The following is a 6,000-nucleotide window of genomic DNA, read 5'->3' as shown; positions in this document are numbered from 1 at the left end:
ATCGGAATTTTACAAGAAGCTGCATGAGACATTATTGGACTATCTGGACTATTCGAACATCATTATGATGGGAGATATGAATGGGGTGGTCTCTACTTTTATGGATAAGTCACAAAATCAAAATTTAACCAAGGATGGCAGACTACCGAAAACCTTTTTTGAACTGGCAGACAATATGGACTTGATTGATATTTGGCGGACAAGGAACCCCCTAGGTAAAGAAGGAACTTTCTTTTCTGAGGCCCACTTGTCATGGACAAGAATCGACCAAATTTGGACAACTAGAGGGCTGGCACCAAAGACTACAAGAGTGGAAATCTGCCCAAAGACTTGCTCCGACCACAATGCCCTGAAAAAGGAAGTGAGATTTACTCCAGCCGGCTCCTTTAGATGGAAAATGAATGACAGCCTGTTTAGAGATCAAGAGATTGTAAAGAAGGCCCAAAAAGCTTTAAAGGACTATTTTGAAATTAACTTGAACACTTCGGTGGAAAAAAGAACGATCTGGGACGCAAGTAAAGCTGTAATGAGAGGGTTTCTGATACAACAAAATACGATTAAGAAAAAACTCTGGAATGGAAAAAAGGATAAAATATTAGAGAAGATAAGAGACGGAGAGAAAAGATTGAGATCTAACCCAAAATCAAAAGAGATTCTACGAGAAATTAAATTCCACCAGTCACAATATTTGAAACTGATAAACCAAGAAGTGGAATGGAAAATTAAACAAATGAAACAAAGATCTTTTGAGTCAGCGAATAAATGTGGGAAACTGCTGGCATGGCAGTTGAAAAAAAGACAAAAATTGAACTATGTTACCAATCTAGAGGTGGAAGGGAAAAATATCCAGAAACCAGGCGAAATTAGAAAGTGTTTCCAGAAATACTTTAAAAAGTTGTATACACAAGGGCCTGAGGAAGTGTCTGAGATGGATCAGTTTTTGAAACTCAACGGTTTACCAGAATTATCTCAGGAGAAGAGATCAATCTTGAACTATAAAATAACACAACAGGAAATTGAGGACGCCATTCAGAATATGCAGCTGGGCAAGTCTCCAGGACCAGATGGACTTACCTCCAAGTACTACAGGACGTTGAAAGACTATTTGATACAACCACTAATGGAGGTGTGTAACCAGATTATGGGGGGAGGAAGGGCACCGGAAACGTGGAAAGAAGCTTTCATCACATTGATACCCAAAGTGGAAACTGAAAAGACTCAACTTAGGAACTACCGTCCCATCTCATTCCTAAATGTGGATTACAAAATATTTGCAGACATTTTGGCAAGTAGACTCAAAAAGGTTTTAAATGAAGTAATTCACAAGGACCAAGCAGGCTTTCTCCCTGGTAGGCATTTGTGTGACAACACTAGGAATATCATAGATATTCTGGAACTTTTGCAAACAAACATTAACACTAAAGCAGTGTTAATTTTTATTGACGCAGAGAAGGCCTTTGATAACATTTCTTGGAAGTTTATGAAGAAAAACTTGGAAGGGATGGGAGTGGGACGGGGTTTGAAAATGGCATTGAAGCAATCTATTCAGAACAAAAAGCTAAGTTGATAGTGAACAATGTGGTGACAGAGGAGTTCCATATTGAAAAAGGAACACGCCAGGGGTGCCCCCTATCCCCCCTATTATTTATCTCAGTCCTGGAGGTGCTGTTGAATATGATTAGGAGGGACCGGCAAATACAAGGGATACGGGTCGGAGTGAAACAATATAAACTGAAAGCATTTGCAGATGACTTAGTTTTAACACTACAGGAGCCAGAATCTAGCACAAAAAGAGTTTTAGAATTGATTCAAGAATTTGGTCGGGTGGCAGGATTTAAGTTGAATAAACAAAAAACTAAAGTTTTGGGGAAAAACTTGACACCTTCAGAAACAGAGGGGTTTCAGAAGGAAACAGAGTTAAATGTGGTTAAAAAAGTGAAATACCTGGGGGTAAACTTGTCGTCTAAAAATTTGAATTTGTTTAAAGACAACTATGAAAAATGTTGGTTAGAAGTTAAGAAAGATCTAGAAATTTGGTCAAGATTAAAGCTTTCCTTGCTGGGCCGAATTGCTGCTATAAAAATGAACGTCTTGCCAAAGATGTTGTTTCTATTTCAAACCTTGCAGATCGTGGACAGAGTGGAATGTTTTGGAAAGTGGCAGAAGGACATTTCAAAGTTTGTTTGGCAGGGCAAAAAGCCCCGAATAAAGTTTAAAATACTAACTGACGCAAAAGAAAGAGGGGGGTTTGCCCTGCCAGACTTAAGGCTATATTACGAAGCTGCAGCCTTCTGCTGGATGAAAGATTGGATTTTATTAGAGAACACAGATGTCCTAGACCTGGAAGGTTTTAACAACTCGTTAGGATGGCATGCGTATTTGTGGTATGGCAAGGTAAAAGCACACGGAATGTTCAAAAACCATATTGTCAGAAAAGCAATTTTTATGGTCTGGATAAAATACAAAGACTTACTTGAAAGTAAGACTCCGAGGTGGCTATCACCAATAGAGGCCAAGGCTCGGAAAAAACCCAATATGGAGGCCGGCTGGCCGAAATATTGGGAAATAATAGAAAACATTGGCGATAATTGGAGGTTGCAGAGCTACGAAAAATTAAAGGATAAGGTGCAAGATTGGTTTCATTATGCCCAAATTAACGAGGTTGTTAAGTTGGATAAAAAAACAGGATTCCAGGTGGAAAAATCGAAACTTGAGACAGAGCTGTTAGAACCAAAGACCAAGGTATTATCGAGAATGTACAACTTGCTGCTTAAATGGAACACTCAGGATGAGACAGTTAAATCAGCCATGATAAAGTGGGCTCAAGACATTGGGTACAATATCATGTTTGAAGACTGGGAAAGGTTATGGACCACCGGTATGAAATTTACGGCATGTAATGCTTTGAAAGAAAACATTATGAAAATGATATACAGGTGGTACATGACCCCAGTCAAGCTTGCTAAGATATACCATTTGTCTGATAACAAATGTTGGAAGTGTAAGGAAGCTGAAGGAACATTCTTTCACCTTTGGTGGACCTGTCCAAGAGTGAAGGCCTTCTGGGAAATGATTTACAATGAGTTAAAAAAGGTGTTTAAGTACACCTTTCCTAAGAAACCGGAGGCCTTCCTCTTGGGCATTGTGGGCCAAAAGGTGTTAAAGAAGGACAGAACGCTTTTTATGTACGCAACCACAGCAGCAAGAATTCTTATCGCCAAATACTGGAAGACTCAAGATTTGCCCACACTGGAAGAGTGGCAAACGCAATTGATGGACTACATGGAGTTGGCTGAGATGACTGTCAGGATTCGAGATTTGGGAGAAGAAGCAATGGAGGAGGACTGGAAGAAATTTAAGGACTATTTGCAAAAACTTTATAAGTTATATGAATTATAGGATTTCGCATGATTTGGAAGGATAGCCCCAGCAATGAGAGTGGAATATATATGAAATTAGATAATATTAATGAAAGGACCAATGTTTAAATGTTCAAAAAGGATAATATATGTGTTTATTGAGTAATTCGATAATAAGTAATTTAAACTTAAAATGCAATTGAAAGTACAAAAGAAACACACGAAACAAGGTTATAACTTGCTGACAAATTTATTATTAAGATTGCATTGTGCGGGAGATGTGGGGAAGTTCGATGGAGGATTGAAACAAGTTTTGGAAATAATCTGTCTTTTTTCTTTTCTTTTCTTGTTTTCTTTGTTTTTCTGTGCTGTTTATCTCTATCTGGAAAAAATGTAATAAAAAATATTTTTTAAAAAAAACAAAAGACTGGGTCCCGAGCTCTGTCGCCCAGGGGTTTTTATACCTGAGTACATACATCACAGATCATGACATAATCAAATACAATTGCGAATGGAAGCAAAATAAGCTAATGAGTGCATACAAGCCTTGCTCCTGACCGTACAAAGAGTTCTCTCCCAACTTCTGCTTTTTAGTTTGAACATGCAGTCTTGGGGCAGCCTTGATCTTTCTCCTAGATTTATTGCAAGAATAGAAACTTAAGGCAAGAAGGAACTTTAACTGTTACTCCCAGGCGGCCATCTGTTTATAAGGGACATTTTGCGGTTAGCACCTTCCTGTTTCACTGCATAGACTTTGTCTGGACAAGGGGGGAAAGTGCCAGCACACCAGATTTATCGCTTCCCTTCTTGTAGAGAGAGAACAGGGAGGTACTGGGACAAAGTTCATTTAAACTTTGCAGATTTAAGCAATTTGCTGTTAAGCTAAGCAGAAGCTTTCATGATTCAAACATGGATTATAAAATCATTATAAAAATATCTGGTTATACATGGATATATATGAATATATTGATAACTGATAACTGATTATATGGATAACTGATTATATGAAAAGCATAAGGGTAAAATTCCTCCAGGTCCTGCGTCAAAGATAGTTTTTTGTCAGAAGAGTTTTAAGATAGTAGAGGTTAAGGTAGCAGGGGTACTGTGTTCTCTTCATGTTCATGTATGTGTTCTTGTATCACAGAAAGATGTCTAGTAGACATTTCTAAAGGAGAGCGCAACAACCTTTGCCTATTCTTTTCTAAAACTGAGCAACTAGGCAGGACCCATGTCAGTCTGCGAGGGCAGCATTGAGCATCAGATAAATTTGCGGGAACGTAGTTTGATTACACATGAAAAACCAGCTATCTGGTAACAGCACATGAGCATAATTAAAAGTAAGCTGTTGAACACATGTGTCAGAGCTGCCCTAGGTCCCAGCTCACAAAGGACCAACGCCAGTCCGTTGTTATATACAAAAGTCTTTATTGAAGTTCAGTTTGTCTTTCACATCAGCAGCGTGCAGCTCTACGTCTGAAACTCTAGACCGCCGAAGCTCCGTCTGAGTCTCCTCCCCCCAGACACCAGTTTAAGACCCTAGCCTTGCTCCACCTCTTCCTCTGCTCTTTCCTCCTCTGGGTCCGCCTGTCAGCTGGGTTTTCGCCCTTCCTAGACTCTTCTGACGCTGAGTCCCCTGAGTCTTCCCCCTGCCTCCAGCGGGCTTTAGGACCTGGTTCCCGATCCGAGCTTTCTGCTGTCCCGCGTGCCTGTACATTTGAACTTGGCGCGCGCGCCCAGCCGGCAACCTTCCTCCTGACCGTTTCACTGCTCCTGTCACTGCTTCCTCCTTCGGGGAGGCTAGCTGGACCTGACACCTGGGACTCTTCCCCCCCACTCTGCTCTGGTGGGGAAGCTGGTCCTGATCTCCAGCTGCTGCTTTGGGAGTCCCCGCTGGCCCCCTGTCTCTGGTGTGTCCCCCCTGGGACCCCCCTTGCCCTGACCATCGGCGCCTCCTTCTGGGAATCTTCTGATTCGCTGGAGAAGCTCATGGAATCTCTCGGGTCACTGTCATACTCCCCTATGCTGCCCTCAGATCCTTCCCCTTCGCTCTCCATCTCCTCTCTCCCCTGTGCCTCTGTCCCTGAGCCCCTGACAACATGAACAAGTCCAAGTTGGCCTTCCTGTGTCAGTGAAAGACAGCGAGTTGCTTTCTTACTGCAGTTCACAATCTGAACACGAGGTGTCTGGCGTGGCTGCAACTGTAGGTGTGTATAACGAGATTGCATTGAGGGGTAACTTTTGTGTCACTGTTCCCCAATCATGGAGATTGGTATAACCAATGATACCTTCAAGAATCCATTTAGAAAACCACTTTCCCATGTGTGTGGCATGTGCCATATGAAAGGCTGTGTACAAACAGGAATCATACAATTTTCTAAGGCAGTGTGCATATCACATGTTTCACTCAGACAAAAATGAGAGACAGTAGGAAATTTAGCTAAATGCATCCACACATTATAGCTATGACTAGAAGAAGTGTCAGGAGGAAGATAGATACATTGAGTAAAAGGTAAAGGTACCCCTGCCCGTACGGGCCAGTCGTGTCCGACGCTAGGGCTGTGCGCCCATCTCACTTAAGAGGCCGGGGGCCAGCGCTGTCCGGAGACACTTCCGGGTCACGTGGCCAGCGTGACGAAGCTGC

The sequence above is a fragment of the Podarcis bocagei genome (genome assembly GCF_964188305.1).
Source record: "Podarcis bocagei genome assembly, chromosome: W".
NCBI lineage: Eukaryota > Metazoa > Chordata > Lepidosauria > Squamata > Lacertidae > Podarcis > Podarcis bocagei.
Note: the sequence above shows the minus strand (reverse complement) of the source record.